The 19,581-nt window shown below is 36.9% G+C and overlaps 1 protein-coding gene and 1 pseudogene across 2 annotated transcripts in view; both read left to right on the forward strand.

Moving 5' to 3' along the window:
- The window catches only part of NALCN (sodium leak channel, non-selective), a 323,837-nt gene that overhangs the window by 95,399 nt on the left and 208,857 nt on the right, over nt 1–19,581 (forward strand). The window lies entirely within an intron of this gene.
- LOC105864218 (alpha-ketoglutarate dehydrogenase component 4 pseudogene) lies at nt 13,951–17,705 on the forward strand (annotated as a pseudogene).

Raw genomic sequence — 19,581 nt, forward strand, 5'->3', positions numbered from 1 at the left:
ATGTGGCATTAAATTGTAAATTTCACCTTGTTATTTTAGATCTGTGGGTAGAATTCATTCTTTGGGCTAAGAGTATGGGTAGAGTGTGAATTGTCACGTTTCAGCATGCCAGTAACTTAGGGCAAGGTTAGTAGAGTGTTTTTTGTGTGAGCGAGAAAAAAAAAAGCTACTTTATGGAAAGCCATTTTGAACCTTGCCTTGTTTTGTTTTCCTGAACTATCAGATCTACTTCATATATTTGTATGAGATCCTAAAATGTCTGTATATTAATTTTTAGTCAGCATATTATTCCAAACTGACATCCTGGTGAACACCAGACATTTCTGAGAACTGTAGCCATGGACCATAAGCTACTTTGAATATTTGTCTATGTAATATTTGGGGTACAGTAAGCTCCTTAAAGGAGAACCCAAAATATGCAATGGCTCAAGCAAGATATGAGTTGATTTCTTTCTGAAGTCACCGTTCTGGGTACGTGGGTAGATGGGTGAACCCGGCCCCATGAAGTCATCCCAAAGTACAGGATTGTGTGTCAAATCTGCCATCGTCAACATTTACTTTTCAAGTTGGTCCTTGGCTTCTCTATTTCTAGCTGGCAGAGGGAAGGGAAAAATGAGTCCAGGGAAAGGGTTTTGGAGTTGGCTTTGGAAGTTGCTCACAACAGGGAGAACTTTGTCACAAGGCCACACCTCCTTCCAGGAAATTCCAGGAAACATTTTCTCCAGCTGAGCAGACATCCGCCCCGGGAAGAAGCAAGAATGAGTCTGGAGGATCAACCAGCGATATCTGCTACAGGTTTCAATAAACAAAGGACAAAATACCTAGTCAATTATAAATTCCAAAAATTAGCCTTTTTATTGAAGTCAAAACAAATTTATTTTTGTAAGATAATTTCTCTATTTTATATTCTACTTCTCAAATGATTATATCTCTATCACGGAATGAAGCCACAGTTAGAATTTCCTTAGGACTGCTGAATGACCAGAAGGTACACCCAAAACCTAAACAACAGTCACTTTTGAATTTTATGTTGTTCTGATTTACTTAAAAGATTAGTGAAAGTAATTAAAATCTTACTGCTTTTTTACGCTTTAAATCTTGGAATTTTGGTTAGAATTCTCGTAATATCTAAAGCTATCATCATCCATTCTCATTGGACTACAATCTGAGGCACAGAGAAGGAATGCAGAGAGGGCAGGTCACCCCCAACCCAAGCAGAAACACAAAGAACTATTGCTAATCCAAAAACGCGGGGAGGAAATTTCACGTCCCCTCCCTTCCTTTTCTCTGGGCTAGTCTGTTTAATTTTAAAAGCAGAATTTTGCTTTCACAAAGTATACCAGACAGGAATTTGTTCAAATTCCTCAAAACCACGCCAAGAAGTTTCAGCAAGTTCAGACATGCATAGCAGAGTGGAAAGAACGCGGTCAGCCGAGGCAAGCACGGATTCAGCAGCTTGCTGCTCCAGACATTCCCTTCTGGGTGAACTTGAGGATGTTTCTTAGCCTCATTGGGCTGCAGTCTTTTCATTTTTCATGTGAGAGTGATAAGAATCGATGCCAGTGCATTGATACAGAATGAAAACCTAGAAAGGCCCAGTATGTAATATTGGATGTTCTCTCCATCTGCGTAATCTCTGAACATCCTGGGAGCTCAGGGTTATTATTCCTGGAGGTTCATTGTTAGGGTTGTCCGTGGTTTCCCTGGGTTGGCGCTATCCACCAGAGCCCAGGCCACCACTGCTCTGCCTGGGAAGCAACCATCTTACCACGTGGGGCTTTTTCCACGTGACAAAGAGGAACTTGGCTCCCAAGAATCTCCGTTACGGGAGGCAGGAAAATGAAGCCGAGACCCTGCTCTGGCTGAGACATTCATGGCAAGGATGCCCCAAAACAAGCTGCTCCCGTCTGCTGGTGGTGGCTAATGTTTGCACAACAGCGTGAATTCCAAGCTTGCTCTGTACTCGGCTCTTCCAGGGACTAGGCATCTTTCCAAAGCTCCACTCTTCCTTTACCTCAGAAACTGCAGGGACGGTTCTCAGAAGCCAAGAAGATTCACCTGGTAATAGCACCTGACCTTTCTCAGCATGAGGCAAGTCTGGCAGGAGCAGGGGGTTAAGGTGTGACTGGAGGCTCAGGGTCAACCCACAGTACCACTTCCTCACCACGTGACCTTGGCAGATGACTCAACTTGCCTCTGCCTTAATTTGTTCATCTGTAAAATGGGGTTAATATTAATAAGACGAGGGTGGAAGTGAGGAAATGAGCTAAGCCTGGCTCACACCAACACCAACTCCTTACAAGGCTCAGCCACTTTAATTAATATAGTGACATTAGTTGATTAATATTTGGGTACGGAGGTGGAGTATGATGGTGTCCTGCCGCCTGCAAATGCCTCGTTGCTGCTGAAGCCGTTCAAACAATGGCTCTAACGACAAAGCCAGCATAAGGACCTACATAAAGGAGTCACCAGGACAAAGACAGGGACAGAGGAGAGGCCGGAACAGATCTGTGTGCACCCGCACTGCTGGACCTAGAGGGATTTAATGACGCAGAGACTGAAACAATGGATTTGCCCACCTTGCTGAGGACCAGTATGGGAGAGGGGTTGCATGAGGCAACAAAGCGACGGTCGGTCTGCAGAGGAAATGGAAGCCAGAAGTCTGGAGACAAGTAGAGCCACTGAGTGATGCCATGGCAGGGGGAGTTAGGGAATGGTTGTCAGGGTGGCCATGTCTGGCTGTGAGGGCCCTGGGGCGTCCGTAGGCAGGCAAGCAGGTCTGCTGCCATGGGCTTCAGAGCTCTGGCAGCTGGTGTGGGTCACCAACTGGCCTCAGGCACTACCTCTTCATGGAAATTAATGTGGATAGTCCCCTCCTGGAGGCCCTCCAAGATGGCAGATGAGCAGACTGGCCAGCTTTCAAAGTCTGCTGACCTCTATAATTGCTGCTCTTCTCATTGTCCAACACACCCTCCCTTTGACGGATGTTTTCTCTTTGAGTATTTCCGCGAGCCCCTCTCCCTGACCTACTCTCTGCTTTCTTGCTTTTATTTGCTCATTTAACCTACATTTTATGTTTTGTTCAGATTAATTTAGCTTTGTATTATCTGCCAGGCACTGTTCCAGGCACTAGGATTGTGAGGGGGAGCAAAACAAAGTTGCTGCTCTGTGCAGTTTACAGTCTACAAGGGGAGAGAAAATATAAACAACTTGAAACTTTAAAACTCAGAGGACCCTTTAAAAATACTACATTTTCCTAGTAAGTTGAGATAAATAATGGTATGCCCTACATCGTAGAGAATTAGTGCATCTCTGAAATCAAAGCTTTTGAGAAAAAGAAGATGAGATATTATTGGACCTGAATTTGTCATGCAGCTAAGATTAAAGCTTAAAGATTAGTCTTTTGATTGTTGCCTCTTTTGAAAGTGAGAGGTAGTCAAAAGAGTTCTAGGTCAAATCATATGGGTTAAAAGGCTGGAAAAATTAAAGGGGCCAAATGAAAGGGCCCTTTCAATAAAATGTCTATGAAGATGACACAATGTTCTTCTTTATGCCCCCCTAAGCTTCAGTAATTTTTGATGGGTATTTGACATGTGTCCATAAAGATAATAGCAAATTTATTCAAGTATAAGAGAATTACTAAACACAACACCATAGTAGGTACTTATTTCCAACCCATAAATAACCACTATTAATGAGAAGGCAGAGAGTGACAAGGTTGACCAAATAAGAGATTTGGACAAAACATTCAACTCCATTTCCTCTCAAGAAGAGACAACATCTGATCTTGCCCTCTCATTTCTAATCCTATTTGAATGAATCTAGTATAAAGGTTCATAAAAGCCCTCTGTCAAGTGTATAATCCTGGGTTATATCAACAAATAATAATAGTTTTTTTAAGAAAACCATTTTAGAGATTTCCTTTACTGTATCTTTAAACAGGTTATTACAGTTCAAACAACTCCCTTAAAAATGATTCATAAGGCACACACAAACACACACACACACACATTCGCACTACAAAAAGACTTATGAATACTCTACACTGATTGATGAGAAAAAACAACAAGTTAAACCTGCTGGATAATGAGTTAAATGAAAGATTATTAAAACCTTGAATAATATGCTCCATATTCCAGATATATTACTCTGTATGTTTAGCTAGCATTTCCAGGGATGCTTTTTTTCGATAGTCCTGTGGGTCAGGGATAGGAAGTTAATTTCCATTCCATCAGCCACAGTGCAAATGTCTGATTGCTCTCTTGATGTCATTAGCCCAGATTCTTGCTAGAAAGGTATGATTGCTGGCCAAATGAGCTCTAGCCCAGTGCAGTAGTCTTGCCAATGTGCCTAATGAGAGCATGGAGAGACACTTTATTCCAGGCATAAGCAGGCCAGATCACAGCTGCCCAAAGCTCTTTGGCGTTGATTAACTTTGTTGTGCTATTATATAATGGGTTCTTGAACCATATTCCATGAATGATGGTTTTTTTCTTTCTCCCTTGCCACTGTTCTATTATGAATATGTTATGTGTATCTAATGTCACCTGACAGTTTATTGTTAAAATCAAGCAGAAAAACAGGCAGATATTGAGGTATAAAGAAATAAGTGGGGAAAAATGACCCATGGCACACTAAAGATTCTGACATGGTGGCTCAGGGTCAGCCAGGAGTGTCTCCCCATCACAATTCAGCCCTGCCTTGTGCTAACAATGGCCTTTCATCCCTATGCTATTATTATTCATAAGCCAAATTGTGATCAGGCAGACCAGACTACATATGAGCAGAGCACCATGCTTTATACACATTAATTTAAAACTCTTACTTTAATAAAGTGTGCTCATTTATTCTTCCTATTTCTGCTCTATATCTCAACTCAAAAAGCAACTTTTTTGGCTTCTGGTTTCTTCTCTGATTTGTAAAGAGCTTGGAAGTTGCCGGTATTATCCTCACGATCAAAAAGCTGAACACGCTGAAGGTTAAACAACTCTGAATATCAATACTGCCTCTTAGATCCAAGAGAGAATTGGAGTCACAGGGCAAGCCACTGCCTGGAAATTTGGAGAGACAGGTGAATACAGAGCATCAGAGCTCATGGGGAATAGAAGCCACTGGATCCAGAAACACTTAAACTGTAATTGACTAACCACTGGAGGCTGAGCATGGACTAGCTTAAGAGTTAAACACTCTTCCAGTTTTAGGGGATCTTCCACACTTCCATGAGTTTTATCTTCAGGTTCTTCTGGTAATATTCAGAGAAAAATTCCCTCATGTTTCCTCTGGGTAGAGAGAAAAAGTAACTGTTTTGAAATAAGCCCAAAGCTCTCTGTTCTCTGTGAAAAAGCCATGCTCTCCAGGAAATATAGTTCTCCAGAACCTCATCTGACCTAAGAAAGGAGACTTTCAAATCAGAAGACTGAAGCCCCCTCTAGTCTTCCTGTATCACATAAATTAAGGGGAGAAAAAAAGGCTAAGAAACTCTTAGGTCACAACGTAGAGACTCAGGTCTACTGATAAAATTGAGATTTAATCATAAGATCATAGAATGCCTCTCTTCCCCAATACAGGGCTCCAAAATAGTATCAGAGAGCTGCAAGACAGATTCTATTTAGAATAAATCTCTAAAGAAATCTAAAGACAAATGAGGAGATAGAAACAAGGAGCCTAGAGGAAATTTAAGCTTCTGACATCTGCAAATACAACATATATTAACACAGCCTCACTACTAGCCAAATAAACATACAAGCCTCACAGTAGAGGCCCGCTTGCCTCAGTTATTATCCTCCAGTAAATCATATCCGGCTTTCAACAAAATGTTACAAAAGCATGGTAGAAGGCAAATAAAAACATGGAAAAAACTAGCTGGAAAGACTAAGCAAGCATTAGAATCAAACTTAGATATGACAGAGATTTTGTAATTATCAAATAATTTGGAAATATTTTGGAATTTAAAATGACTTTGATAAATATGCTTAGAGTTCTAATGGAAAAAGTGGACATCATACAATAAAAGACGGAGGAGAGAGATGGAAACTAAAGAATCAAAAAGGAATGCTAGAAATCAAAAACACTGTAACGGAAATGAAGAAGGCCTTTGATGATATCATTGTAGACTAGACACAGGTGAGGAAAGAATCATTAAATGTGAAGAAATGTCAATAGAAACGTCACAAACTTAAATACAAAGAGAAAAAAGAATTTAAAAGTGGAACAGAATGCTGAAGAACTGTGGGACTATTACATGCCTATGGGAATACCAGAAAGAAAAGACTAGAGAAAGAAACAAAAGAGATATTTGAATTAATAAAGACTGAGAATTTTCCAAAATTAATGACATCCATGAAACATATTCAGGAAGCTCAAAGAACACCAAGCAGAATAAGTACCAAAATAGCTACACTTGGGCATATCATATTTAAACCTTAGAAAACTAAAAACAAAGAAAAAATCTTGAAAGAAACCAGAGGGAAGAAGATGTCTTATCTCCAGAGGAATAAGGATTAGAATTACATGAGACTTCTCTGCAGAAGCCCTGCAAGCAAGGAGAGAGTGAAGTCAAATATTGAAAGTGTTGGAGAAATAACCCTAGAATTTGTAGCCAGCAAGATTATCTCTCAACAGTGAAGAAGAAATAAAAACTTTATTAGACAAAGACTGAGGAAATTTGGTGCCAATACACCTACTTTGCAAGAAGTGATAAACAAATTCCTTTCCAGAAGGAAAATTGTGTAAATTGGAAACTTGGATCTATGTGAAGAAGAGGGTTGGATAAGAAGTAAATGAAGGTTAAATAATTTTTTTTTATTTTTCTTATTCTTAATTGATCTAATAGATAACTGTTGAAAGTAAGAACAGTGACAATGTATTGGATAATTGCTTATGGATAAATGAGATGCATAACAGCAATGTTATAAGGGAGGAAGGAGGAACTGAGAGTACCCTGTTATAAGGTACCTGCACTGTTATGGACTGAATGTTTGTGTCCCGAAAAATTCATGTGTTGAAACCCTACCCACAATGGGATGATATTAGGAGGTAGGGACTCTGGGAAGTAATTAGGAATAAAGAGGGAATAAGGGTGGAGCCCTCATGAGTGAAATCAGTGCTCGTATAAGAACCATGAGAGATCTTCCCTCTCCGTGTTCTCCACCATGTGAGAAGATAAGGAGGAGTCAACAGTCTACATCCCAGAAGAGGGCCCTCGCCAGAACTTGACCATTCTGGCACCTTGAACTTGAACTTTCAGCTTCCAGAACTACAAGAAATAAATTTCTGTTGTTTATAAAACACCCAGCCTATGGCATTTTGTTATAGCAGCCCAAGCTGACTAAGGCATGCACTATCCATGAAGTGATACAATGTTGTTTGAAAGTGGACTTAGATCACTTGTAAATGTGTGTTGTAAACTTTAGGGAAACCACTAAAACCATTTTTAAAAGAAGTATAATATGCTAAGAGAGGAGAGAAATGGAATCATGTAAAATGCTCAATTAAAACCAGAGAAGGCAAAAAAAGAAAAGACAAAAAAGAAATAAAGAATAAATGCAATGAAAGACAACAGTTATAAATATGGCACATATTAATTCATCTATATCAATAACAACTTTAAATGAGAATGGTATAAACACACCAGTTAAAAGACAAAGACTAAGAGTGAATTTAAAAAACCCAAACTCAACCATATGTTGTTTATAAGAAACCCAGTTTAACTATAAAGATATAAATATATTAAAAGTAAATGATGGAGAAAAATATATACCATGCTAATACCAATGAAAAGGATTCTGGAGTACCTATTATAATTTTATTTTTAAAATCTGTCTTTAGAACAAGAAAAATTATGAAGAAGAAAGACCAACATTATATAGATATATAGGGAGCAATTCTCTAAGAAGTTATTACAATCCTTAATGTGTATGCACCTAACAACAGAGCCTCAGAGGTATCAGTTCTTACCAACTTGATGTATAAATTCAATGAAATTTCCATCAAAATCCCCGCAAGTTGTTTTGTGAATGTTGACAAATTGATTCTAAAGTTTCTATGGAAAGGCAAAAAACCTGGAATAATGAACACAATACTGAAAAAGAACAAGTTGTAGGACTAAAATGACCCAAATTCAAGACTTAATATAAAGCTATATCAAGACAGTGTGGTATTGGTGGGAAAACAGACAAATAGATCAATGGAATAGTATAGATAGCTCAGAAATAGACCCACATAAATGCAGTCAACTGGTCTTTGACAAAGGAGGAAAGTCAATTCAATGAATAAAGAATAATCTTTTCAACAAATGGTGCTGCAAGTACTAGATATCCATATGTAAAGAAAAAAAAGATCTGGAGACATACAGTAAACCTTTTATAAAAACTAATTCAAAATAGATTATAGACATAAAAGTAAAATGCAAAACTGTAAAATTTCTAAAAAATAACCCAGGAGGAAAATCTAGGTGACCTTGGCTTGACAATGGGTTTTTAAATACAACACCAAAAGCATGATACATGAAAGAAAAAATGGGTAAGATGGACTTCACTAACATTAATAACTTCTGCTGTGACAAAGACACTCTTAAGAGAATAAAAAAGACGTGTGTTTGAAAGGCACATATAAAAGACTTGTATCAAAGTATATAAAGAACTTGTATCAAAAATATCCAAAGAACTATTAATATTCAACAATAAGAAAATCAACAGCTCAATTTAAAAAATGAGCAAAAGACTGGAAAGACATCTCCCCAAAGGATATATACAGATGGAAAATAAGCACATGAAAAGATGCTCCACATCATGAGTCATCAGAGATTCGCAAATTAACACACTGAGATAACCATGACACACTTATTAGAATATAGGCCATTAGAATGGCCAAAATGCAAAACACTGACAGCATCAAATGCTGATAAGAATGAGGAGCAACAGGAATTTTCATTCATTACTGGTGGGAATACAAAATGGTACAGCCACTTTGGACGATAGTTTGACAGTTTTTTACAAAGCTAAACACAGTTTTACTATATAATCCAGAATTCTTGCTCCTAGGCATTTACCCAAATGAGTTGAAAACTTACATCCACACAAAAAGCTTCACATGAATGTATACAGCAGCTTTATTCATAATTACTAAAAACTGGAAGCAACCAAGATGTCCCTCCATACGTTAATGGTTAAACAAACTGTGATATAGCCATACAATGGAAAATTATTCAGCAATAAAAAGAAATGAACTTTAATCCACAAAAAGACACAAAGAAGCATTAAATAAATGAATATTGCTAAATGAAGGAAACCAACCTGAAATGGCTGTATACATACTGTATGATTCCATCTACAAGGCATTCTGGAAAGGCAAAATTATAGAGACAGTAAAAAGATTAGTGTTTGCCAAGAGTTCAAGAAGAAGGGGTGAGGATTGAATAGGTGAGCAAAACAGATGTTTAAGCATGTGAAACTATCCTATAATGGTGGATACATGATATACATTTGTCAAAACCCATAGAATTGTATAACACAAAGAGTGAGCTTTAATGTAAACTATGGGCTTGCATTAATAATGTATCAATATTGACTCATTATACAATAATAATGTATTGACATTGGTTCATAATTATATACCACACTAATGCAAGAAGTTAGTAATAGGGAAAATGTTCAGGGAGAAGATGTCGTGGCCCGTTTGCAGGATGGAGGATGAACACAGAACATAAAACACAAATGCAAAACACAAAGAAAAACGTGGACACACAGACAGACGGTTGACTCGAGTAGTAATATACCGGGTCTGTTTTATTTTTATACTCTAAAAGATTAAAGTTAGTTCGTAGTACGTAACCACCCAGGCTTGGCAGAGATAGCGGTAAATTCTGGAATAGCCTTAGGGAAGCAGATATCCCCTCACTCAGAATTTCAAGGTGGTTGTTCTAGGCACTAGGCATAGATAAAGGACCGAGATTAGCAAGGATAGGCAACGTGAGCCACAGGGGGCATTTCTCATCCCCAGCTTCTCTTAGGGTGACCCCCTAAGATCTTCGGCTGAACCCCAGTGGCTATGCATGGCTTAGGTCGCCCCTCCCTTGAGGGGTCTTACCCGTCATTGACTAACTAGCCATCTTATGGGGTGTATGCAGCAATCACAGGAACAATATACTTATCATGTGGCCTCCAGACCCCCAATGCCGTGGGGCATGGCTGCTCTTGCTAGTTGCAGCTCAGGTCCTTTGTTATGCCTCTAGGCAACACCTTTGTTTATCACAGGGAGCCTGTCCAGAACAGATTACTTTCAAATGCTCTGAGCAGAACCCGTACATTATTCACTAACTTTAATTCTTAAACTAGGAAAATATATGTCAGTTCCCTACAGAAGGGATAAATGGGAATTCTTTGTAGTAGGTGTTCAATATTTTTATAAACCTAACACTAGTCTAAAAATTGTCTATTAATTTTCTTAAGAAGTTAATTCACTGTAATTTTCTCAAAATTCTTCTCTCACCTATATAGAGTTCTGGTCTTCATTGGGAATGCTGGACAAGTAGGAATACACAGTGTATAGCTTTCTTAGTAGTATAGCTTTTAATACATGAAAAGTGTTTTTCAGTCTTACTATCAAATATAATCTTGATAAATCTAAAATTGAATCTGTGACATATACAAAGAATGAATCTAAACCAGTTGCAAAATCTCAATTTTAAACATGTTTCTAGGCAATGGGAGTTTATGGAAGAAAATAGACAGCAAACATAGGAAAAATATCATGAATATTTTTGTTCACATATATAAATGTGAAGGTATGAAACAAAAATATTTCCCCATGTATAGTTTAAAATTTTTAACAATTACTTAATATTTACTATTCATTTTTAACCATTAAATTGTAATATTAGTATGAATGATATTAGAATGTATCCTTTTTCTAGTAATATATCAATTTTTAAATTGATGAAATTTAACCTTTCACTATCATGGGAATTTGATATTTTTCATAATAAAAATAAGAACTTTATTTTTAGTTAAATCCATATGTATTTGTGTATCTCATATTTATTGAAAATTACATTTGGCCAGTATCACTCAGGTGTCTTTCTTCCTTCCCACTTAGATCTGAATTGGATTTTAATATGTTCTATGAACAAATGTCAGCTATTTATTTCCAATCTTGGTTGATCTATTTATCTTGTGATTATTTACTAGTTCAATCAGCCTTGATATTAAAAATAAGCAATAAATTCTTGCTATTGTGTGTATTCGGAGGTAGACTGACCAGGTCTATCTCATGATTAATTTTTAAATTTTTGTTTGGGTTGTTTGTGTATGATAATTCAGAGATATGAACTATAGACATCCCAAAATAGAGAGGAAAAAAAAAGTCTTAGTACTTTTCTCAAATACTTAGTTCTAATTTTGGGACTATTATGAAAGTTTTATTTCATAACTCTTAACTCCTTAAAAAATTATGCAAAATTCTGGCCTTTTTGCTTTGATTTCTTTTGACCGTAATTCCCAATAAATCTGACAAAGCTAAAATCCTCTAAAAAGAAACCATATTTCTGGAATGATATCTTTTGCTTACTCTTTGAGAGAATTGAAAAGCTTCTGATTAACACTTAGTGCTTTAGTGGTGACCAACAAGTGTCATCATTGCTCTCATATGTCCATGGAAGGCTGAGGCTCAGAGTGGTTAACTGTCTGATCAATATCATATAGATAAGAAGTAGTGGACAGTTAGCTTGAACATTAGGCAAGGTAACTGACAGTTAATTGTAGCAAAGTGTAGTTGTTTTTTTTTTTTAAATCAACTAATGAAAAATAAATTTCCAAGAAGCTCTTTTGATCTGAAATCACCATTCATCAAAAGCAAAGGGCTGCTTTGAAGGCAGAGGGGTATCTGACATGACTTCTCCTTTGCTACCTTTACTCTCAGCCTACCTGGAAATTGCGGAGCACCGCAAGGCAGGAAGTGTTTTAGTTGGCACGTGGGCTCGGCATGCTGGGAGCTGTTCTACTTTACTACCTGAACTTCCCTGCCAATGTCAGCATCCAGCCTTGTCAACAGTTCTTTTCCATTTGTGAATACTATAGTTAAAGCTTTCACCTCTCCTTTTCTAGAAGTATTTTCTGTGCAGAACTTGGAGGTTTAGAAATTTTCTAAGTTTGAAGAAATATATTTCAACTAGGATTCATTATTCCTTATTTAAAATGTTTAATGTAGAAAATATATGTAAACATATATGTTCTTTTTTTCTAAGACCTTTGATCTTATTGCAAAACTGTAGTGCTGCAGACAGTGAGGTGTAAGGTAACAGATAAAGTGATTTCACCAGCAAGGCAAGGCTGTGCCAAAATAATGCTTAACAAAATAAATAAATAAGCAAAAATCGCAATGGGAATGGCTCAAATACATAAGGTTTATAAATATATTTTAAAGCGTGTAGAATAAAATATGCCCTTTTGTGTTTGTTCCATGTTCTGGAGTAGCAAATAAAAAATGTTGTTTTGTTTTGCTTTGTTTTATCATTTTGGTGTCCATGTGGCAATTCTCAGGCTGAGTGTGTGGGGCTCATTAGTCGAGAATGTGGGCAAGTCATGTTGAAGATCATTAGAGTCATAAGGTTACAGCACAGTCTATCAGGGAAAAATACTTGAGTTAATTATTTTGGAAATATATTTTAGTAAAATTGAATATAAATTTGAATATAAAATTGAATATAAAAATATATTTTAGTAAAATGATTTCAAGAAATAGAAAACATCGTTCGTAAAGATTTTATTCATTAGAATAATGATGTCATTCCAAGTAATTTAGTTCTAGCTAAAGTTTATGTCTACAGTTCAGGATGGGCCTTTCTTGCTAATGCCAGTCTACTGACATTCTTATTTCATGTATGTAGGTACATGCAACCTTAGTGACAAAGGTTTATTATGTGGAATCCTGCTGTCCACCTTAAGAACACACACTCTCACTGATGTTTTCTTAATGGTCTCATGACAAATAGATTTACATTGCGATAACTATTGTCAGGTAAAATGTACCATTACCATAGTTCTAACTATCAGGATTGAGTTATCAGTTCATGTGAACTACTAATAGATATTGAGGTGGCGTGGGGGAGCTTAGTGGGAAAAAAACATTGTAGAAAGTTACAGTGAATCTCAGTATTGGTCATCGGCTAATATATTTTTAAAATATATGGCTAACATCTATATAAAAGACGTTATAGGAGAGAGTGGAGAGAATGAGAGAAACTGAAAGTTCATCTGAACAAAAAAGAATTTCAATATAGATTTTGTTACCAAAAAGTAACCTTAAGCTACAAGTTATAGTTGAATTAAAGAAGCAACCATGTTGTTCTAAATCTGGTTGTTGCTGCATAGAATTCATTGTGGAGCTACCTGTGTTGTGAGCTGTTTAGTAAGTGTGTATTCCACACTTTGTTTCCTGGTCCAGACGAAAACAGAGTCCATGAATGTGGATTAAGAATTAGTCTGTTTTATTCTGTGTTTTTCCATGAATATATTGAATGTTTCATCTTGATTCAGAAGCAAAACCCAAAAACTTGCAAAAAACATGTGTTTGTGATTTGTCTTGGAATAATTCAGAAAGGAAAGTAGTACCATAATTTTGTTGGGGAAAATTTTGTGCAATTTATTTCATTCCAAATACGTGGATTTTCATTCTAAAATTTAGTTAATGTGCTTATACTGCCTCATTCTGCAAACAGAGATACTCTCCCCTCTCCCCAATACGTGTAATACAATCATCCTATTAAATTGTAGTAATTTTAAAAGATCAGCTTTTTCATCTAAGGTATAGTTCATGAAACAACAGAATGATAAATATTAATGGAATAATACTGTTGATCTATCAACTGTGTGGCAAGTACTTTATGTAAACAAACGATGTCTTGGGATCTAGACAATAAGTCTTCAAACGTCTAAAAATGAATGAAATGTCAAATGGAAAGGTAGGTAATTATAAATGTATATTTTATATTTATAGTTTAAAAAATAAATTTTTAGTTCTCTCCTTTGACCTAAAATTGTTTAATCTACAAATAGTTTATAAACCAATAGAGATTTTTTGATAAATCTCATCCCTGTTCCATTTTTTCCTATTTCAAATGAGAAGTTCAATTCATTCAGAAATATTTAACATAAATTATGTGCTGACTTTGAGTGAAAGCTACAAAATAAGAAAGACTATCAAGTTAGAAAAGTCACCAATTGAATGATTTGCTGAACAGGGGTCGCTAGGTAATGTCTACAAACATTTCGGGTTGTCACAGCTTGGAGGTTGGAGGTGCTATTGGAATTCAGTGGGCAGAGGTCAGGGATGCTGCTACACATCTGCAATGCACAGCACAGACTCGTACAATAAAGCATTATCCATCCTCAAATGTCACTATCGCAAAGTGGAGGGACCTTGGGTTAGAGTGTCAACTGAGTAAGCCAGTGGTGCCCATTTAATGGGTAGTTTTATTTCCCATTGATATGTTGGGATTTAAGTGACTGAATTTAACCTACATTCAAATTGACAGTACAGCTTAGCTTTTGGGTGGCTTAGCAAATTCTCTCTTAAACTATTCAAAACTCTTTTTTTCCTGTTAGTTCCGCAGTTTAATAAGAATATTGCCCTCTAGAGAGGTTCTAGAGTTTAAAGGCAAAATTTAATCAGAGAATAGGGCAAGTTGTATATATGCAAACATAACAAAGCAAGTAAAATCCAAACGAAGCCCAGCCCAGCCAATCTGGACCAAGTTGTGTTTGTAATGATGGAAATATGCAAATATCAAGCTCCTTATGTGTGTTCTCTTATTTGACCACCTTTCAGGATTGAATATTTATTCGTTACAGCTGTAATTGAGAAAATAAGCATCTGTTTGGAGTTTAGGGTTGGGATTACATGCTTTCATACTTAAATCTACTGATGAAAAGAAGTTCATTGAGACATTGATGTGTAGTAGTAGAGGAACACATTTCTTTTTCCTTCCTACTGAGTGGGATCCTGAAACTGAAATTTAGCAAGGACAAAAATCAATCAGCTCATCTCTGGAAAGGGTAAGATGTGATCTGAGTTAGCTGCAGATACAGAAAGAGTGATTTAGAAAAGTTTGAGGGAAACTGATGTTCTTGAGTAACAAGAATGTTGTCATTTTGTTCACCACAAATGAAATTCTATTCCCAGATGGGAAATAAAGGGAGATAATCAAGTCAATTTAATAAAAAAAAGATGTCAGGTTGGAAGAGTTGACAGAGCAGATAAGAAAACAAGTATCTGTAGCAGGATGATCTGGGTAAAAGAAGGGATGATTCACTCAGAGGTGATGCCTAATTCCTTAGATTCTTATCATTTGATGTGCTTTGCAAGGTCAAAAGCAGATTCCTAAAGGGACTAAGGCTTGGCCAACATCCAATGGAATGAACCTTTGCCTGTCCTGGGATTGGGCTGCCTCAGAAGGTGATGTGCTTCTACCTTGGATACTCATTCATTCTTTTTCAACTATCTCAAGCCTACATTACCAACTGTTACTTCCCAAATTCCTTCAGGGTGGATAAGATCTTGCCATCATCAGAACAGCACCACAGACATTTTGTATTTGGAGAAATGGGTTAGTGGTTGGACCCCAGGTTTGTAGTTTGTTATTATTTAGCACCACAGTTTTGTGACCCTGTCATTTAAGAGTAGAATGACAATGTGGTTATGTAACCTATGACTGAAAGAAACAAATGGGAGTATTCCCAAGACATAATTTCTCATTTATTTTCATGGAAAAAGAAGATGATGAACCAGTAAATATAATCCTAGAGATAATCAAAATGGATGGTAATATAATTTTGTTTGGAGCTTTATAAAAATAATCCTCTACTCAGTTTCAATACAGGCAGCATGTGGAAAATTTCAGGGTTAGTATTTATCTTCTAAATGTAAACCTATGGATCTTCTTATCTAATGAGTTCAAATTACCAGTGGAAAAGGTCAGAAAGAATGAATGAAATTAGGAGAATTGATGAGCTGAGTATCATTGTTGTGATTTTGTTTCTTACACAATTTAACTTGTGCCTTGATAATTTGGGGTCCAAGAAAGTGATGCTATTCCAGAAGCTCCCAGAGATATTTTTGGAACAGGCCCTCTTGTGCTGTAATAAGAGAATGCATTACATTCCCATGTGCTATTGCAGAATCATTATTCATTTAACAAAAATGTGGTCTTTGTGGCTAGAAATTTTTTTTCTATAATTAAAATGGACTAACAATATTCTGTAGTGTGTCTGCTAAAAATATTTTGTATGTATCAATATGTTTCTTAGAAATTTTCCCTGTTGAATCAAACAATAGAGGAAGATTTTTCTATATACATACAACATGGGGTTTTAAGTTTATATCTGAGGGTTTATGTGTTTTAAGTGAATTTTGAAAATCAGCAAAGCATAAAGTCAATTAACTATAAAATAGTTCCCTTTGTTTCGAAATTATCTGTGCAGTATTCATATTGGGGAAGAATTGATCAAAAAGCAAATGTCTGAGGAATGCTTTCATATGTCTTAAGACTGTATGGTCATTGTTTAATTTATCAACAATTCTTGAGCACATCTTAGTGCCTGGTACACAAGTGAAAGATACGGAAGATACAGTTTTAACTTCAGAGCGTTCACACCTAGTAAGGGAGACAAGGTAAAAAAAAAAAAAATTGGACATGATAAGTCCTGTGACACAGAGCTCTGACATAGCACTCTCTGGGAGTCCTGAGGACCCTCACCTTGTGTAGCCTGGGAGTGCGGTGAGCTGAGCGGGACAGCCAAGGAGGAGTCTGCTAAGATGACCAGAGAGAAGCACTGCTGGACAAGCAGAGAGGGCAGGATGTGCAAACTAATTCTGAGTAGCTACATTTTCTTTCTCAGGGTTGTTCACCTCCCTGGAAAATAAGAAAATAGGAGGATCATAAATTTTATTTTGCCAATTTAAGCATTGGTTAACCCACTGGAAAATCTTTCTTTAGAAGTGATTTCCTTCTTCCATATTTGACCAATCCAGGAGTAGAGAAGTAATGAGGGGTCCCAGAAAGGCACCGCCCCAGCTGCCCAGGACTCCAGGTGTCACTGCGGCTTGCTCACGCTCTGGAAGCTGCCCCTTTTCCAGGGTCACGATGGGCAGCAAGATGGCATGTGCCAGCAGGGGCGTTCAGGAAGTCAAGCCACACACTCCTGACAGAGGGGACAATCCTAAACCCAGTCTGTCAGAAGCTTTGCGGTCAGCAGGGCTGCCATCGCACTCTCCTGCAATCTCACAGCATTCTAAAGGAAGCAAATCTGGTGATCAGGGTGTATCAGGGTCCACCAGACACCGCAGAAGTGATGAAAACATTACCTCAGAAATACAGAAGGAGACTTTTGCCTCAGGAAGAAATCAAATTTATCCAATGGAAAGGTCTAGAATAACCACTGTGGCTGCCAGCTGTCATCAGCCAGAAGAATTATCTTTATAATAAAGGACTACCAAAATGACAAACAAGAAATTGTAGATTAAACAATTGTAATAAATATTCTGTAAAAATCGGAATATAAAAAAGAGATGTGAGGCTGGGCGCGGTGGCTCACGCCTGTAATCCTAGCACTCTGGGAGGCCGAGGCGGGCGGATTGCTCGAGGTCAGGAGTACAAAACCAGCCTGAGAAAGAGCGAGACCCCGTCTCTACTATAAATAGAAAGAAATTAATTGGCCAACTAATACATACATATATATATATATATATATATATATATATATATATATATATATAAATTAGCCGGGCATGGTGGCGCATGCCTGTAGTCCCAGCTACTCTGGAGGCTGAGGCAGGAGGATTGTTTGTTTGAGGCCAGGAGTTTGAGGTTGCTGTGAGCTAGGCTGATGCCATGACACTCACTCTAGCCTGGGCAACAAAGTGAGACTCTGTCTCAAAAAAAAAAAAAAAAAAAAAAAGAGAGATGTGATGAGAAAGGACTGTCTTAGTCAATTGGCCATGTAACTATTAGTAACATCTTCAAAGCCTTTTAATCTAGTGCAGGTCACATATATGAGAGATTCCTGGGGAGTGTTTTGGTTACATTTTCACAAATGTCTCATCTCTTTGTACCAACATATCCTTCTCTTTGAACTGAACTGTGGGTTCCTATTTCTTTCCCTTTTTTCCCCCTTGAAAATTAGAAAGAATGGAGTAGAAACCTTAAGATTACTTGGTGAATGTACTCTTTGTTTCATGATACGAAATAACATCTGGCCTGTAGACATAATTAAGAAAGATCCAGGCAGAAGGAGAGAGGATAATCTTCAGGATTCCTCTCAAATTTTAATCTTATAATGGCAATCCCCATATTTTGCCTGAAAATGCTTAGTTGGCAAAACTATTAGACTTTAATGATAACTCAGGATGGATTTCTGTAGCCACTTTTCTGTTTTCATTCAAATAATCAGAAGAAAATAAAGAACATAAATTATTTGTTTTATGTTAAAATTATTCTTTGTATTCAGTCCACAACAGCAAAATTTTTGCCCATGTTTGGTACATACGAATCATTAACAAAAACAGTCACTTCTGTTTTCTGTTGGAATTTTATTTTTTAATATGTGCTGTTCCTCCCTAAACCTTTTTCTAAAAAGTCATCTTGCATGAGTTCTTTGCTATACTATAAACTTAGCCATCATAGTCCCTTAGAAAAAAATTAACTTCATTTAAGTTAAGGAAAATAAAATAGCCTCTTTTTAAAATTTTTATTCATAAAAATATTTGTACATATTTATGGAATATGTGTGATATTTTGTTACAAATATAGAATGTGTAATGATGAAATCAAGGTATTTAGGGTATCCATCACCTCAAACATATGTCATTTCTATGTGTCAGGGACATTTAAAGACCTCTCTTCTAGCTCTTTTGAAATGTACAATACATTGTTGTTAGACATAGTCACTCTACTCAGCTATAGAACATTAGGACTTACTCTTTCTATCTAACTGTATGTTTGTACCCATTAATAATCTCTTTTTAAAGCCCAATTCTCAAGCAAGAGAAACTATAAGTAGCCTGACAAAGAATAAAAGAATTTAAGACTTGAAATCTAATGATGTGGGTTCAGTTTCTGGTTCTATCACTTTCCACCTCAGCATCTTCCTTAACCAGTGACCTTCACTTTCATTTTCTCTAAGATTGTATTGATAAATGTCTGCCCTTGTCCCCACCTCCCCACCTGTCTACCTAATAAGGTAGAGATTTCCTTAGCAGGTAAAGTGCCTTGAAACTACACATGCTTTACAAATCCCAGTTCTTAAGACAATGACTTACTGTATTGATGTACAAAATATGATTTTTAAAATGAGAGACAGTATGTATATGAAGTTATATTCTATGTAAAGTATGTGCGCACACATTAATGCATAATAGTATTCACCAGATAGGGATATGCTTTCTTCCTTTCTCTTGGCTTTTCTTTCAAGCCTCTTTATTTCTCACTTGTCCCCATTTGCCGCTAGACTTTCCCCCTGGTCTGCACGCCTTGGTGTCCATCGTGCTCAGATTCTTCCTGCTGGGTGCACAGGCTCAGGGAGACCATAA

This window comes from Microcebus murinus, chromosome 13 (assembly GCF_040939455.1).
Source record: "Microcebus murinus isolate Inina chromosome 13, M.murinus_Inina_mat1.0, whole genome shotgun sequence".
Taxonomy (NCBI): domain Eukaryota; kingdom Metazoa; phylum Chordata; class Mammalia; order Primates; family Cheirogaleidae; genus Microcebus; species Microcebus murinus.